Source organism: Carica papaya, chromosome 8 (assembly GCF_054855325.1).
Source record: "Carica papaya isolate Zhongbai chromosome 8, ASM5485532v1, whole genome shotgun sequence".
NCBI lineage: Eukaryota > Viridiplantae > Streptophyta > Magnoliopsida > Brassicales > Caricaceae > Carica > Carica papaya.
In genome coordinates, this window is record NC_142316.1 from 17,064,640 (window position 1) to 17,079,097 (window position 14,458).

Genomic DNA, 14,458 nt, shown 5'->3' on the forward strand with positions numbered 1-14,458 from the left:
TTTGCGAATGAACAAGCAGTTTATAATTGCATTCGCGCGTAACGTCGAACGACCCATCCGAAAAAAAATGGGTGCAACACGAGGACCTCCCAGGAGGTCACCAATCCGAGTACTACTCCCGCCCAAGCACACTTAACTGCTGAGTTCTGATGGGATACGGTGTATTAGTGCTGGTATGATGGCACCTATTTAATTTCGCGCTGCAAATACGTACACTCCTTCTCCTTTCTTCCCCTTCCCGTCATTTGTTTCCTTGTGCGTGCGCACTGCACCTCTCGTTCTCGTATAAATATCAAGTAAAATGCCACGGCGCAGTGACACACATTTTCGAATAAATCTGCGGACTATAATTAAAGTCGCCCGTAACGTCGAATGGCACATCTGAAAAAAAAAATGGGTGCAACACGAGAACTTCCCAGAAGGTAACCCATCCTTGTACTACTTTCGCCAAAGCACACTTAACTGCGGAGTTCTAATGGGATCCGGTGTATTTGTGCTGGTGTGATAGCACCTGTTTAATTTCGTGCTGAAAATAAAAACACTCCTTCTCCTTCCCTCCCCCCTCCCATCATTTGTTTCCTTGTGCGTTCACACTGCACCTCTTTTTCTCGTTCTAATATCGATTAATATGCCCCTACTTCTTGACTCACATTTGCGTATAAACAAGTGGACCATAGTTCCAGTTGCGCGTAACGTCGAACGACCCGTCTGAAAAAAAATTTGTGCGACACGAGAACTTCCCAGGAGGTCACCCATCCGAGTACTACTCCCCCCCAAGCACACTTAACTGCAGAGTTATGATGGGATCCGTTGCATTAGTGCTGGTATGATCGCATCCGTTTAATTTCGCGCTGCAAATACATAAACTCCTTCTCCTTTCTTACCCCACCCGTCATTTGTTTCCTTGTGCGTGCACACTGCACCTCCCGTGCTCGTTTTAATATCAAGTAAAATGCTACGACGCCGTGACTCACATTTGCGAATAAACCTGAGGACCAAAATTCAAGTCGCGTGTAACGTCTAAAAAATCATCTGCAAAAAAATGGGTGCAACACGAGTACTTCCCAAGTGGTCACCCATTCGAGTACTACTCTCGCCCAAGCACACATAACTGCGGAGTTATGATGGGATCGGTTGCAATAGTGCTGGTACGATCGCACCTGTTTAATTTCGCGCTGCAAATACATAAACTCCTTCTCCTCTCTTCCCCCTCCCGTCATTTGTTTCCTTGTGCGTGCACTCTGCATCTTTTTTTCTCGTTCTAATATCAAGTAATATGCCCCGGCACCGTGACTCACCTTTGCAAATGAACCAGTGGTTTATAATTCCATTCGTGCGTAACGTCGAACAACCCATCCGAAAAAAAATAGGTGCACCACGAGGGCTTCCCAAGTGGTCACCCATCCGAGTACTACTCTCGCCCAAGCACACTTAACTGCGGAGTTCTGATGGGATCCGGAGCTTTAGTGCTGGTATGATCGCACCTATTTAATTTCGCACTGCAAATACATACACTCCTTCTCCTTTCTTCCCCCTCCCGTCATTTGTTTCCTTGTGCGTTCACACTTCACCTCTCATTCTTGTTCTAATATCGATTAAAATGCCCATGCTTATTGACTCACATTTGCGTATAAACCAGCGGACCCTAGTTCCAGACGCGCGTAACGTCGAACGACCCGTCTGAAAAAAATTGGTGCGACACGAGGACTTCCCAGGAGGTCACCCATCCGAGTACTAATCTCGCCCAAGCACACCTCACTGCGGAGTTCTGATGGGATCCGGTGCATTAGTGCTGGTGTGATCGCACCTGTTTAATTGTTGCGATACGAGGACTTCCCAAGAGGTCACCCATCCGAGTACTACTTTCGCCCAAGCACACTTAACTGCAGAGTTCTGATGGGATCCAGTGCATTATTGCTGGTATGATGCCACTTGTTTAATTTCGCGCTACGAATACATACGCTCCTTCTCTTTTCTTCCTCCTCCCGTCATTTGTTTCCTTGTGCGTGCGCACTGCACCTCCTGTACTCGTTCTAATATCAAGTAAAATGCCACGACGCCGTGACTCACATTTGCGAATAAACCTGCGGACCATAAATCAAGTCACGCGTAACGTCGAAAGAATCATCTGCAAAAAGATGGGTGCAACAGGAGGACCTCCCAAGAAAATGGGTGAAATATTAGGACTTCGCAGGAGGTCACCCATCCGAGTACTTTTCTCGCCCAAGCACCCTTAACTCCGGAGTTCTGATAGAATCCGTTGCATTAGTGCTGGTATGATCCCTCATGTTTCATTCTGCACTGCAAATACATACACTCTTTCTCCTCCCATCCTCCCTCCCGTCATTTGTTTCCTTTTGCGTGCATTCTGCATCTCTCTTTCTCGTTCTAATATCAAGTAATATGCCCCGGCACCGTGACTCACCTTTGCAAATGAACCTGCGGTTTATAACTCCATTCGCGCGTAACGTCGAACAACCCATCCGAAAAAGAAATAGGTGCAACAGGAGGGCTTCCCAGGTGGACACCCATCCGAGTACTACTCTGGCCCAAGCACACTAAACTGTGGAGTTCTGATGGGATCCGGAGCTTTAGTGCTGGTATGATCGCACCTGTTTAATTTCGCGCTGCAAATACATACACTCCTTCTCCTTTCTTCCCCCTCCCGTCATTTGTATCCTTGTGCGTTCACACTTTACCTCTCATTCTCGTTCTAATTTCGATTAAAATGCCCCTGCTTCTCGACTCACATTTGCGTATAAACCAGCGGACCCTAGTTCCAGACGCGCGTAACGTCTAACGACCCATCTGAAAAAAAATTGGTGCGACACGAGGACTTCCCAGGAGGTCAACCATCCGAGTACTAATCTCGCCAAGCACACTTAACTGCAGAGTTCTGATGGGATCCGAGGCTTTAGTGCTGGTATGATCGCACCTGTTTAGTTTCGCGCTGCAAATACATACACTCCTTCTCATTTCTTCCCTCTCCCGTCATTTGTTTCCTTGTGCGTTCACACGTCACCTCTCATTCTCGTTCTAATATCGATTAAAATGCCCCTGCTTCTTGACTCACATTTGCGTATAAACCAGCGGATCCTAGTTCCAGACGAGCATAACGTCGAAAGAATCATCTGCAAAAAGATGGGTGCAACACGAGGACCTCCCAAGAAATTGGGTGAAATATAAGGACTTCGCAGGAGGTCACCCATCCGAGTACTTTTCTCGCCCAAGCACCCTTAACTGCGGAGTTTTGATAGAACCCGTTGCATTAGTGCTGGTATGATCCCTCATGTATCATTCTGCACTGCAAATACATACACTCTTTCTCCTCCCATCCTTCCTCCCGTCATTTGTTTCCTTTTGCGTGCACTCTGCATCTCTCTTTCTCGTTCTAATATCAAGTAATATGCCCCGGCACCGTGACTCACCTTTGCAAATGAACCTGCGATTTATAATTCCATTCACGCATAACGTCGAACAACCCATCCGAAAAAAAAATTAGTCCAACACGAGGGCTTCCCAGGTGGACACCCATCCGAGTACTACTCTCGCCCAAGCACACTTAACTGCGGAGTTCTGATGGGATCCGGAGCTTTAGTGCTGGTATGATCGCACCTGTTTAATTTCGCGTTGCAAATACATACACTCCTTCTCCTTTCTTCCCCCTCCCGTCATTTGTTTCCATGTGCGTTCACACTTTACCTCTCATTCTCGTTCTAATTTCGATTAAAATGCCCCTGCTTCTCGACTCACATTTGCGTATAAACCAGCGGACCCTAGTTCCAGACGCGCGTAACGTCGAACGACCCGTCTGAAAAAAAATTGGTGCGACACGAGGACTTCCCAGGAGGTCAACCATCCAAGTACTAATCTCGCCAAACACACTTAACTGCGGAGCTCTGATGGGATCCGGGGCTTTAGTGCTGGTATGATCGCACCTGTTTAGTTTCGCGCTGCAAATACATACACTCCTTCTCCTTTCTTCCCCCTCCCGTCATTTGTTTCCTTGTGCGTTCACACTTCACCTCTCATTCTCGTTCTAATATCGATTAAAATGCCCCTGCTTCTTGACTCACATTTGCGTATAAACCAGTGGACCCTAGTTCCAGACGAGCGTAACGTCGAACGACCCGTCTGAAAAAAAATTGGTGCGACACGAGGACTTCAGAAGAAAATGGGTGAAATATAAGCACTTCGCAGGAGGTAACCCATGCTAGTACTACTCTCGCCCAAGCATCCTTACCTACGGAGTTCTGATAGAATCTGTTGCATTAGTGCTGGTATGATCGCACCTGTTTCATTTCGTGCTGAAAATACATACACTCATTCTCCTTCCCTCCCCCTCCCATAATTTATTTCCTTGTGCGTTCACACTGCACCTCTCCTTCTCGTTCTAATATCGATTAAAATGCCCCTTCTTTTTGACTCACATTTGCGTATAAACCAGCGGACCCTAGTTCAAGTCGCGCGTAACGTCGAACGACCCGTCTGAAAAAAAATTGTTGCGACACGAGGACTTCCCAGGAAGTCACCCATCCGAGTACCACTCTCGCCCATGCACACTTAACTGCGGAGTTCTGATGGGATCCGGTGCATTAGTGCTGGTATGATCGCACCTGTTTAATTTCGCGCTGCAAATACATACACTCCTTCTCTTTTCTTCCCCCTCCCGTCATTTGTTTCCTTGTGCGTGCGCACTGCACCTCCCATACACGTTCTAATATCAAGTATAATGCCACGGCGCCGTGACTCACATTTGCGAATAAACCTGCGGACCATAAATCAAGTCGCGCGTAACATCGAAAGAATCATCTGCAAAAAGATGGGTGCAACACGAGGACCTCCCAAGAAAATGGGTGAAATATAAGGACTTTTCAGGAGGTCACCCATCCGAGTACTTTTCTCGCCCAAGCACCCTTAACTGCGGAGTTCTGATAGAATCCGTTGCATTAGTGCTGGTATGATCCCTCATGTTTCATTCTGCACTGCAAATACACACACTCTTTCTCCTCCCATCCCCCCTACCGTCATTTGTTTCCTTTTGCGTGCACTCTGCATCTCTCTTTCTCGTTTTAATATCAAGTAATATGCCCCAGCACCGTGACTCACCTTTGCAAATGAACCTGCGGTTTATAATTCCATTAGCGCGTAACGTCGAACAACCCATCCGAAAAAAAATAGGTGCAACACGAGGGCTTCCCAGGTGGACACCCATCCGAGTACTACTCTCGCCCAAGCACACTTAACTGCGGAGTTCTGATGGGATCCGAAGCTTTAGTGCTGGTATGATCGCACCTGTTTAATTTCGCGCTGCAAATACATACACTCCTTCTCCTTTCTTCCCCCTCCTGTCATTTGTTTCCTTGTGCGTTCACACTTTACCTCTCATTCTCGTTCTAATTTCGATTAAAATGCCCCTACTTCTCGACTCACATTTGCATATAAACCAGCGGACCCTAGTTCCAGACACGCGTAACGTCGAACGACCCGTCTGAAAAAAAATTGGTGCGACACGAGGACTTCCCAGGAGGTCAACCATCCGAGTACTAATCTCGCCAAGCACACTTAACTTCGGAGTTCTGATGGGATCTGGGGCTTTAGTGCTGGTATGATCGCAGCTGTTTACTTTCGCGCTGCAAATACATACACTCCTTCTCCTTTCTTCCCCCTCCCGTCATTTATTTCCTTGTGCGTTCACACTTCACCTCTCATTCTCGTTCTAATATCGATTAAAATGCCCCTGCTTCTTGACTCACATTTGCGTATAAACCAGCGGACCCTAGTTCCAGACGAGCGTAACGTCGAACAACCCGTCTGAAAAAAAATTGGTGCGACACGAGGACTTCACAAGAAAATGGGTGAAATATAAGCACTTCGCAGGAGGTAACCCATGCTAGTACTACTCTCGCCCAAGCACCCTTACCTACGGAGTTCTGATAGAATCTGTTGCATTAGTGCTGGTATGATCGCACCTGTTTCATTTCGTGCTGAAAATACATACACTCATTCTCCTTCCCTTCCCCTCCCATAATTTGTTTCCTTGTGCGTTCACACTGCACCTCTCCTTCTCGTTCTAATATCGATTAAAATACCCCTTCTTTTTGACTCACATTTGCGTATAAACCAGCGGACCCTAGTTCAAGTCGCGCGTAACGTTGAACGACCCGTCTGAAAAAAAATTGTTGCGACACGAGGACTTCCCAGGAGGTCACCCATCCGAGTACCACTCTCGCCCAAGCACACTTAACTGCGGAGTTCTAATGGGATCCGGTGCATTAGTGCTGGTATGATCGCACCTGTTTAATTTCGCACTTCAAATACATACACTCCTTCTCTTTTCTTCCCCCTCCCGTCATTTGTTTCCTTGTGCGTGCGCACTGCACCTCTCGTTCTCGTATAAATATCAAGTAAAATGCCACGGCGCAGATTCTCACATTTTCGAATAAATCTGCGGACTATAATTAAAGTCGCGCGTAACGTCGAACGGCACATCTGAAAAAAAAATGGGTGCAACACGAGAACTTCCCAGAAGGTAACCCATCGTTGTACTACTTTCGCCAAAGCACACTTAACTGCGGAGTTCTGATGGGATCCGATGTATTTGTGCTGGTGTGATAGCACCTGTTTAATTTCGTGATGAAAATAAAAACACTCCTTCTCCTTCCCTCCCCCCTCCCATCATTTGTTTCCTTGTGCGTTCACACTGCACCTCTTTTTCTCGTTCTAATATCGATTAATATGCCCCTGATTCTTGACTCACATTTGCGTATAAACAAGTGGACCATAGTTCCAGTTGCGCGTAACGTCGAACGACCCGTCTGAAAAAAAATTGTTGCGACACGAGGACTTCCCAGGAGGTCACCCATCCGAGTACCACTCTCGCCCAAGCACACTTAACTGCGGAGTTCTGATGGGATCCGGTGCATTAGTGCTGGTATGATCACTGTTTAATTTCGCGCTGCAAATACATACACTCCTTCTCTTTTCTTCCCACTCCCGTCATTTGTTTCCTTGTGGGTGCGCACTGCACCTCCCGTACTCGTTCTAATATCAAGTATAATGCCACGGCGCCGTGACTTACATTTGCGAATAAACCTGCGGACCATAAATCAAGTCGCGCGTAACGTCGAAAGAATCATCTGCAAAAAGATGGGTGCAACACGAAGACCTCCCAAGAAAATGGGTGAAATATAAGGACTTTGCAGGAGGTCACCCATCCGAGTACTTTTCTCGCCCAAGCACCCTTAACTGCGGAGTTCTGATAGAATCCGTTGCATTAGTGCTGGTATGATCCCTCATGTTTCATTCTGCACTGCAAATACACACACTCTTTCTCCTCCCATCCCCCCTCCCGTCATTTATTTCCTTGTGCGTGCACTCTGCATCTCTTTTTCTCATTCTAATATCAAGTAATATGTCCCGGCACCGTGACTCACCTTTGCAAATGAACCAGCGGTTTATAATTCCATTCGCGCGTAACGTCGAACAACCCATCCGAAAAAAATAGGTGCAACACGAGGGCTTCCCAGGTGGTCACCGATCCGAGTACTACTCTCCCCCAAGCACACTTAACTGCGGAGTTCTGATGGGATCCGGGGCTGTAGTGCTGGTATGATCGCACCTATTTAATTTCGCGCTGCAAATACATACACTCCTTCTCCTTTCTTCCCCCTCCCGTCATTTGTTTCCTTGTGCGTGCGCACTGCACCTCTCGTTCTCGTTCAAATATCAAGTAAAATGCCACGGCACCATGACTCACATTTGCGAATAAATCCGCGGACCATAATTAAAGTCGCGCGTAACGTCGAACGGCACATCTGAAAAAAAGAAAATGGGTGCAACACGAGAACTTCCCAGGAGGTAACCCATCATTGTACTACTTTCGCCCAAGCACACTTAACTGCAGAGTCCTGATGGGATTTGGTGCATTTGTGCTGGTGTGACCGCACCTGTTTAATTTCGTGCCGAAAATACATACACTCCTTCTTCCCTCCCCCCTTCCCATCATTTGTTTCCTTGTGTGTTCACACTGCACCTCTCCTTCTCGTTCTAATATCGATTAAAATGCCCCTGATCCTTGACTCACATTTGCGTATAAACCAGCGGACGATAGTTCCAGTCGCGCGTAACGTCGAAAGAATCATCTGCAAGAAGATGGGTGCAACACGAGGACCTCCCAAGAAAATGGGCGAAATATAAGGACTTCGCAGAAGGTCACCCATCCGAGTACTTTTCTCGCCCAAGCACCCTTAACTGCGGAGTTCTGATAGAATCTGTTGCATTAGTGCTGGTATGATCCCTCATGTTTCATTCTGCACTGCAAATACATACACTCTTTCTCCTCTCATCCCCCCTCCCGTCATTTGTTTCCTTGTGCGTGCACTCTGCATCTCTCTTTCTCGTTCTAATATCAAGTAATATGCCCCGGCACCGTGACTCACCTTTGAAAATGAACCAGCGGTTTATAATTACAGTCGCGCGTAACGTCGAACAACCCATCCGAAAAAAATAGGTGCAACACGAGGGCTTCCCAGGTGGTCACCGATCCGAGTACTACTCTCCCCCAAGCACACTTAACTGCGGAGTTCTGATGGGATCCGGGGCTGTAGTGCTGGTATGATCGTACCTATTTAATTTCGCGCTGCAAATACATACACTCCTTCTCCTTTCTTCCCCCTCCCGTCATTTGTTTCCTTGTGCGTGCGCACTGCACCTCTCGTTCTCGTTCAAATATCAAGTAAAATGCCACGGTGCCGTGACTCACATTTGCGAATAAATCTGCGGACCATAATTAAAGTCGCGCGTAACGTCGAATGGCACATCTGAAAAAAAGAAAATGGGTGCAACACGAGAACTTCCAAGGAGGTAACCCATCATTGTACTACTTTCGCCAAAGCTCACTTAATTGCGGAGTTCTGATGGGATCTGGTGCATTAGTGCTGGTGTGACCGCACCTGTTTAATTTCGTTCTGAAAATACATACACTCCTTCTTCCCTCCCCCCCTCTCATCATTTGTTTCCTTGTGCGTTCACACTTCACCTCTCATTCTCGTTCTAATATCGATTAAAATGCCCATGCTTCTTGACTCACATTTGCGTATAAACCAGCGGACCATAGTTCCAGTCGCGCGTAACGTCTAACGACCCATCTGAAAAAAAATTGTTGCGATACGAGGACTTCCCAAGAGGTCACCCATCTGAGAACTACTCTCGCCCAAGCACACTTAACTGCGGAGTTCTGATGGGATCAGGAGCTCTAGTGCTGGTATGATCGCACCTGTTTAATTTCGTGCTGCAAATACATACACTCCTTCTAATTTCTTCCCCCTTCCGTCATTTGTTTCCTTGTGCGTTCACACTTCACCTCTCATTCTCGTTCTAATATCGATTAAAATGCCCCTGCTTCTTGACTCACATTTGCGTATAAACCAGCGGACCCTAGTTCCAGACGCGCGTAACGTCGAACGACCTGTTTGAAAAAAAATTAGTGCGACACGAGGACTTCCCAGGAGGTCACCCATCCGAGTACTAATCTCGCCCAAGCACACTTCACAGCGGAGTTCTGATGGGATCCGGTGCATTAGTGCAGGTATGATCGCACCCGTTTAATTCCGCTCTGCAAATACATAAACTCCTTCTCCTTTCTTCCCCCCTCCCGTCATTTGTTTCCTTGTGCGTGCGCACTGCACCTCCCGTGCTCATTCTAATATCAAGTAAAATGCTACGGTGCCGTGTCTCACATTTGCGAATAAACCTGAGGACCATAATACAAGTCGCGCGTAACGTCGAAAGAATCATCTGCAAAAAAATGGGTGCAACACGAAGACTTCACAAGAAAATGGGTCAAATATAAGGACTTCGCAGGAGGTAACCCATGCTAGTACTACTCTCACCCAAGCACCCTTACCTACGGAGTTCTGATAGAATCCGTTGCATTAGTGCTGGTATGATCGCACCTGTTTCATTTCGCGCTGCAAATACATACACTCCTTCTCCTTTCTTCCCCCTCCCGTCATTTGTTTCCTTGTGCGTGCGCACTGCACCTCTCGTTCTCGTTCAAATATCAAGTAAAATGCCACGGCACCGTGACTCACATTTGCGAATAAATCCGCGGACCATAATTAAAGTCGCGCGTAACGTCGAACGGCACATCTGAAAAAAAGAAAATGGGTGCAACACGAGAACTTCCCAGGAGGTAACCCATCATTGTACTACTTTCGCCCAAGCACACTTAACTGCAGAGTCCTGATGGGATTTGGTGCATTTGTGCTGGTGTGACTGCACCTGTTTAATTTCGTGCCGAAAATACATACACTCCTTCTTCCCTCCCCCCTTCCCATCATTTGTTTCCTTGTGTGTTCACACTGCACCTCTCCTTCTCGTTCTAATATCGATTAAAATGCCCCTGATCCTTGACTCACATTTGCGTATAAACCAGCGGACGATAGTTCCAGTCGCGCGTAACGTCGAACGACCCATCTGAAAAAAAATTGTTGCGATACGAGGACTTTCCAAGAGGTCACCCATCCGAGTACTACTCTCGCCCAAGCACACTTAACTGCAGAGTTCTGATGGGATCCAGTGCATTAGTGCGGGTATGATGCTACTTGTTTAATTTTGCGCTTCAAATACATACACTCTTTCTCTTTTCTTCCTCCTCCCGTCATTTGTTTCCTTGTGCGTGCGCACTGCACCTCCCGTACTCCTTCTAATATCAAGTAAAATGCCACGGCGCCGTGACTCACATTTGCGAATAAACCTGCGAACCATAAATCAAGTCGCCCGTAACGTCGAAAGAATCATCTGCAAAAAGATGGGTGCAACACGAGGATCTCCCAAGAAAATGGGTGAAATATAAGGACTTCGCAGGAGGTCACCCATCCGAGTACTTTTCTCGACCAAGCACCCTTTACTACGGAGTTCTGATAGAATCCATTGCATTAGTGCTGGTATGATCCCTCATGTTTCATTCCACACTGCAAATACATACATTCTTTCTCATTCCATCCCCCCTCCCGTCATTTGTTTTCTTGTGCGTGCACTCTGCATCTCTCTTTCTCGTTCTAATATCAAGTAATATGCCCCAGCACCGTGACTCACCTTTGCAAATGAACCAGCGGTTTATAATTCCATTCGCGCGTAACGTCGAACAACCCATCCGAAAAAAAATAGGTGCAACACGAGGGCTTCCCAGGTGGTCACCCATCCGAGTACTACCCTCGCCCAAGCACACTTAACTGCAGAGTTCTGATAGGATCCGGAGCTTTAGTGCTGGTATGATCGCACCTGATAAATTTTCTGCTGTAAATACATACACTCCTTCTCCTTTCTTCAACCTCCCGTCATTTGTTTCCTTGTGCGTTCACACTTCACCTCTCATTCTCATTCTAATAGCGATTAAAATGCCCCTGCTTCTTGACTCACATTTGCGTATAAACCAGCGGACCCTAGTTCCAGACGCGCGTAACGTCGAACGACCCGTCTGAAAAAAAAATTAGTGCGACACGAGGACTTCCCATGAGGTCACCCATCCGAGTACTAATCTCGCCCAAGCACACTTAACTGCGGAGTTCTGATGGGATCCGGTGCATTAGTGCTGGTATGATCGCACCGGTTTAATTTTGCGCTGCAAATACATAAACTCCTTCTCCTTTCTTCCCCCTCCCGTCATTTGTTTCCTTGTGCGTGCGCACTGCACCTCTCGTTCTCGTTCAAATATCAAGTAAAATGCCACGGCGCCGTGACTCACATTTGCGAATAAATTTGGGGACCATAATTAAAGTCGCGCGTAACGTCGAACGGCACATCTGAAAAAAAGAAAATGGGTGCATCACGAGGACTTCACAAGAAAATGGGTGAAATATAAGGACTTCGCAGGAGGATACCCATGCTAGTACTACTCTCGCCCAAGCACCCTTACCTACGGAGTTCTGATAGAATCCGTTGCATTAGTGCTGGTATGATCGCACCTGTTTCATTTCGTGCTGAAAATACATACACTCCTTCTCCTTCCCTCCCCCTCCCATCAATTGTTTCCTTGTGCGTGCACACGGCACCTCTCCTTCTCGTTCAAATATCAAGTAAAATACCACGGCGCCGTGACTCACATTTGCGAATAAATCTGCGAACCATAATTAAAGTCGCGAGTAACGTCGAACGGCACATCTGAAAAAAAGAAAATGGGTGTAACACGAGAACTTCCCAGGAGGTAACCCATTATTGTGCTACTCTCGCCCAAGCACACTTAACTGCGGAGTTCTGATGGGATCCGGTGCATTAGTGCTGGTTTGATTGCACCTATTTAATTTCGTGCGGAAAATACATACACTACTTCTTCCCTCCCCCCTCCCATCATTTGTTTCCTTGTGCGTTCACACTGCACCTCTCCTTCTCATTCTAATATCGATGAAAATGCCCCTGATTCTTGACTCACATTTGCGTATAAACCAGCGGACCATAGTTCCAGTCGAGTGTAACGTCGAACGACCCATATGAAAAAAAATTGTTGCGATACGAGAACTTTCCAAAAGGTCACCCATCCGAGTACTACTCTCGCCCAAGCACACTTAATTGCATAGTTCTGATGGGATCAAGTGCATTAGTGCTGGAATGATGCCACTTGTTTAATTTTGCGCTTCAAATACACACACTCCTTCTCTTTTCTTCCTCCTCCCGTCATTTGTTTCCTTGTGCGTGCGCACTGCACCTCCCGTAGTCGTTCTAATATCAAGTAAAATGCCACGGCGCCGTGACTCACCTTTGCAAATGAACTAGCAGTTTATAATTATATTCGCGCGTAACGTCGAAAGAATCATCTCCAAAAAGATGGGTGCAACACGAGGACCTCCCAAGAAAATGGGTGAAATATAAGGACTTCGCAGGAGGTCACCCATCCGAGTACTTTTCTCGCCCAAGCACCCTTAACTGCAAAGTTCTGATAGAATCCGTTGCATTAGTGCTGGTATGATCCCTCATGTTTCATTCTGCACTGCAAATGCATACACTCTTTTTTCTTCCATCCCCCGTCCCGTCATTTGTTTCCTTGTGCGTGCGTACTGCACCTCTCGTTCTCGTTCAAATATCAAGTAAAATGCCACGGCGCCGTGACTCACCTTTGCAAATGAACCAGCGGTTTATAATTTCATTCGCGCGTAACGTCGAACAACCCATCCGAAAAAAAATAGGTGCAACACGAGGGCTTCCCAAGTAGTCACCAATCCGAGTACTACTCTCGCCCAAGTACACTTAACTGCGGAATTCTGATGGGATCCGGGGCTTTAGTGCTGGTATGATCGCACCTGTTTAAATTCGCGCTGCAAATACATACATTCCTTCTCCTTTCTTCCCCCTCCCGTCATTTGTTTCCTTGTGCGTTCACACTTCACCTCTCATTCTCGTTCTAATATCGATTAAAATGCCCCTGCTTCTTGACTCACATTTGCGTATAAACCAGCGGACCCTAGTTCCAGACGCGCGTAACGTCGAACGACCCGTCTCAAAAAAAATTGGTGCGACACGAGAACTTACCAGGAGGTCACCCATCCGAGTACTAATCTCGCCCAAGCACACTTCACTGCGGAGTTCTGATGGGATCCGGTGCATTAGTGCTGGTATGATCGCACCTGTTTAATTTCGCGCTGCAAATACATAAACTCATTCCCCTTTCTTCCCCCTCCCGTCATTTGTTTCCTTGTGCGTGCGCACTGCACCTCCTGTTCTCGTTCTAATATCAAGTAAAATGCTACAGCTTCGTGACTCACATTTGTGAATAAACCTGAGGACCATAATTCAAGTCGCGCGTAACGTCGAAAGAATCATCTGCAAAAAAATGGGTGCAACACGAGGACTACACAAGAAAATGGGTGAAATATAAGGACTTCGCAGGAGGTAACCCATGCTAGTACTACTCTCGCCCAAGCACCCTTACCTACGGAGTTCTGATAGAATCCGTTGCATTTGTGCTGGTATGATCCCTCATGTTTCATTCTGCACTGCAAATGCATACACTCTTTTTTCTTCCATCCCCCGTCCCGTCATTTGTTTCCTTGTGCGTTCACACTGCACCTCTCCTTCTCGTTCAAATATCAAGTAAAATGCCACAGCGCCGTGACTCACCTTTGCAAATGAACAAGCGGTTTAGAATTCCATTCGCGCGTAACGTCGAACAACCCATCTGAAAAAAAATAGGTGCAACACGAGGGCTTCCCAGGTGGTCACCGATCCGAGTACTACTCTCGCCCAAGCACACTTAACTGCGGAGTTCTGATGGGATCCGGGGCTGTAGTGCTGGTATGATCGCACCTGTTTAATTTCGCGCTGCAAATACATACACTCCTCCTTTCTTCCCCCTCCCGTCATTTGTTTCCGTGTGCGTTCACACTTCACCTCTCATTCTCGTTCTAATATCAATTAAAATGCCCCTGCTTCTTGACTCACATTTGCGTATAAACCAGGAGAC

General features: G+C 46.9%; 6 non-coding genes and 24 pseudogenes across 6 annotated transcripts; all 30 read right to left on the minus strand.

Moving 5' to 3' along the window:
- Positions 1–68: 68 nt before the first annotated feature.
- LOC148244871 (5S ribosomal RNA) lies at positions 69–187 on the minus strand (annotated as a pseudogene).
- Positions 188–394: 207 nt separating this feature from the next.
- Positions 395–513, minus strand: LOC148244872 (5S ribosomal RNA; annotated as a pseudogene).
- Positions 514–719: 206 nt separating this feature from the next.
- LOC148244873 (5S ribosomal RNA) lies at positions 720–838 on the minus strand (annotated as a pseudogene).
- Positions 839–1,043: 205 nt separating this feature from the next.
- Positions 1,044–1,162, minus strand: LOC148244874 (5S ribosomal RNA; annotated as a pseudogene).
- Positions 1,163–1,367: 205 nt separating this feature from the next.
- Positions 1,368–1,486, minus strand: LOC148244875 (5S ribosomal RNA). The gene has a single exon (XR_015814436.1). It is a non-coding gene; the product is annotated as a 5S ribosomal RNA (ribosomal RNA).
- A 204-nt stretch (positions 1,487–1,690) lies between these two features.
- Positions 1,691–1,809, minus strand: LOC148244876 (5S ribosomal RNA; annotated as a pseudogene).
- Positions 1,810–1,815: 6 nt separating this feature from the next.
- LOC148244877 (5S ribosomal RNA) lies at positions 1,816–1,933 on the minus strand (annotated as a pseudogene).
- A 562-nt stretch (positions 1,934–2,495) lies between these two features.
- On the minus strand, positions 2,496–2,614 carry LOC148244878 (5S ribosomal RNA; annotated as a pseudogene).
- A 205-nt stretch (positions 2,615–2,819) lies between these two features.
- Positions 2,820–2,937, minus strand: LOC148244879 (5S ribosomal RNA; annotated as a pseudogene).
- A 561-nt stretch (positions 2,938–3,498) lies between these two features.
- Positions 3,499–3,617, minus strand: LOC148244880 (5S ribosomal RNA; annotated as a pseudogene).
- Positions 3,618–3,822: 205 nt separating this feature from the next.
- Positions 3,823–3,940, minus strand: LOC148244881 (5S ribosomal RNA; annotated as a pseudogene).
- Positions 3,941–4,499: 559 nt separating this feature from the next.
- On the minus strand, positions 4,500–4,618 carry LOC148244882 (5S ribosomal RNA; annotated as a pseudogene).
- A 560-nt stretch (positions 4,619–5,178) lies between these two features.
- LOC148244883 (5S ribosomal RNA) lies at positions 5,179–5,297 on the minus strand. The gene has a single exon (XR_015814642.1). It is a non-coding gene; the product is annotated as a 5S ribosomal RNA (ribosomal RNA).
- Positions 5,298–5,502: 205 nt separating this feature from the next.
- Positions 5,503–5,620, minus strand: LOC148244884 (5S ribosomal RNA; annotated as a pseudogene).
- A 559-nt stretch (positions 5,621–6,179) lies between these two features.
- Positions 6,180–6,298, minus strand: LOC148244885 (5S ribosomal RNA). The gene has a single exon (XR_015815438.1). It is a non-coding gene; the product is annotated as a 5S ribosomal RNA (ribosomal RNA).
- A 206-nt stretch (positions 6,299–6,504) lies between these two features.
- LOC148244886 (5S ribosomal RNA) lies at positions 6,505–6,623 on the minus strand (annotated as a pseudogene).
- Positions 6,624–6,829: 206 nt separating this feature from the next.
- LOC148244887 (5S ribosomal RNA) lies at positions 6,830–6,948 on the minus strand (annotated as a pseudogene).
- A 556-nt stretch (positions 6,949–7,504) lies between these two features.
- Positions 7,505–7,623, minus strand: LOC148244888 (5S ribosomal RNA; annotated as a pseudogene).
- Positions 7,624–7,832: 209 nt separating this feature from the next.
- LOC148244889 (5S ribosomal RNA) lies at positions 7,833–7,951 on the minus strand (annotated as a pseudogene).
- Positions 7,952–8,509: 558 nt separating this feature from the next.
- Positions 8,510–8,628, minus strand: LOC148244890 (5S ribosomal RNA; annotated as a pseudogene).
- A 532-nt stretch (positions 8,629–9,160) lies between these two features.
- On the minus strand, positions 9,161–9,279 carry LOC148244891 (5S ribosomal RNA; annotated as a pseudogene).
- A 205-nt stretch (positions 9,280–9,484) lies between these two features.
- LOC148244892 (5S ribosomal RNA) lies at positions 9,485–9,603 on the minus strand (annotated as a pseudogene).
- A 564-nt stretch (positions 9,604–10,167) lies between these two features.
- On the minus strand, positions 10,168–10,286 carry LOC148244893 (5S ribosomal RNA; annotated as a pseudogene).
- Positions 10,287–10,490: 204 nt separating this feature from the next.
- LOC148244894 (5S ribosomal RNA) lies at positions 10,491–10,608 on the minus strand (annotated as a pseudogene).
- Positions 10,609–11,169: 561 nt separating this feature from the next.
- Positions 11,170–11,288, minus strand: LOC148244895 (5S ribosomal RNA). The gene has a single exon (XR_015814561.1). It is a non-coding gene; the product is annotated as a 5S ribosomal RNA (ribosomal RNA).
- Positions 11,289–11,494: 206 nt separating this feature from the next.
- LOC148244896 (5S ribosomal RNA) lies at positions 11,495–11,613 on the minus strand. The gene has a single exon (XR_015815825.1). It is a non-coding gene; the product is annotated as a 5S ribosomal RNA (ribosomal RNA).
- A 567-nt stretch (positions 11,614–12,180) lies between these two features.
- On the minus strand, positions 12,181–12,299 carry LOC148244897 (5S ribosomal RNA; annotated as a pseudogene).
- An 882-nt stretch (positions 12,300–13,181) lies between these two features.
- LOC148244898 (5S ribosomal RNA) lies at positions 13,182–13,300 on the minus strand (annotated as a pseudogene).
- Positions 13,301–13,505: 205 nt separating this feature from the next.
- On the minus strand, positions 13,506–13,624 carry LOC148244899 (5S ribosomal RNA). The gene has a single exon (XR_015815120.1). It is a non-coding gene; the product is annotated as a 5S ribosomal RNA (ribosomal RNA).
- A 560-nt stretch (positions 13,625–14,184) lies between these two features.
- LOC148244900 (5S ribosomal RNA) lies at positions 14,185–14,303 on the minus strand (annotated as a pseudogene).
- Positions 14,304–14,458: the final 155 nt, after the last annotated feature.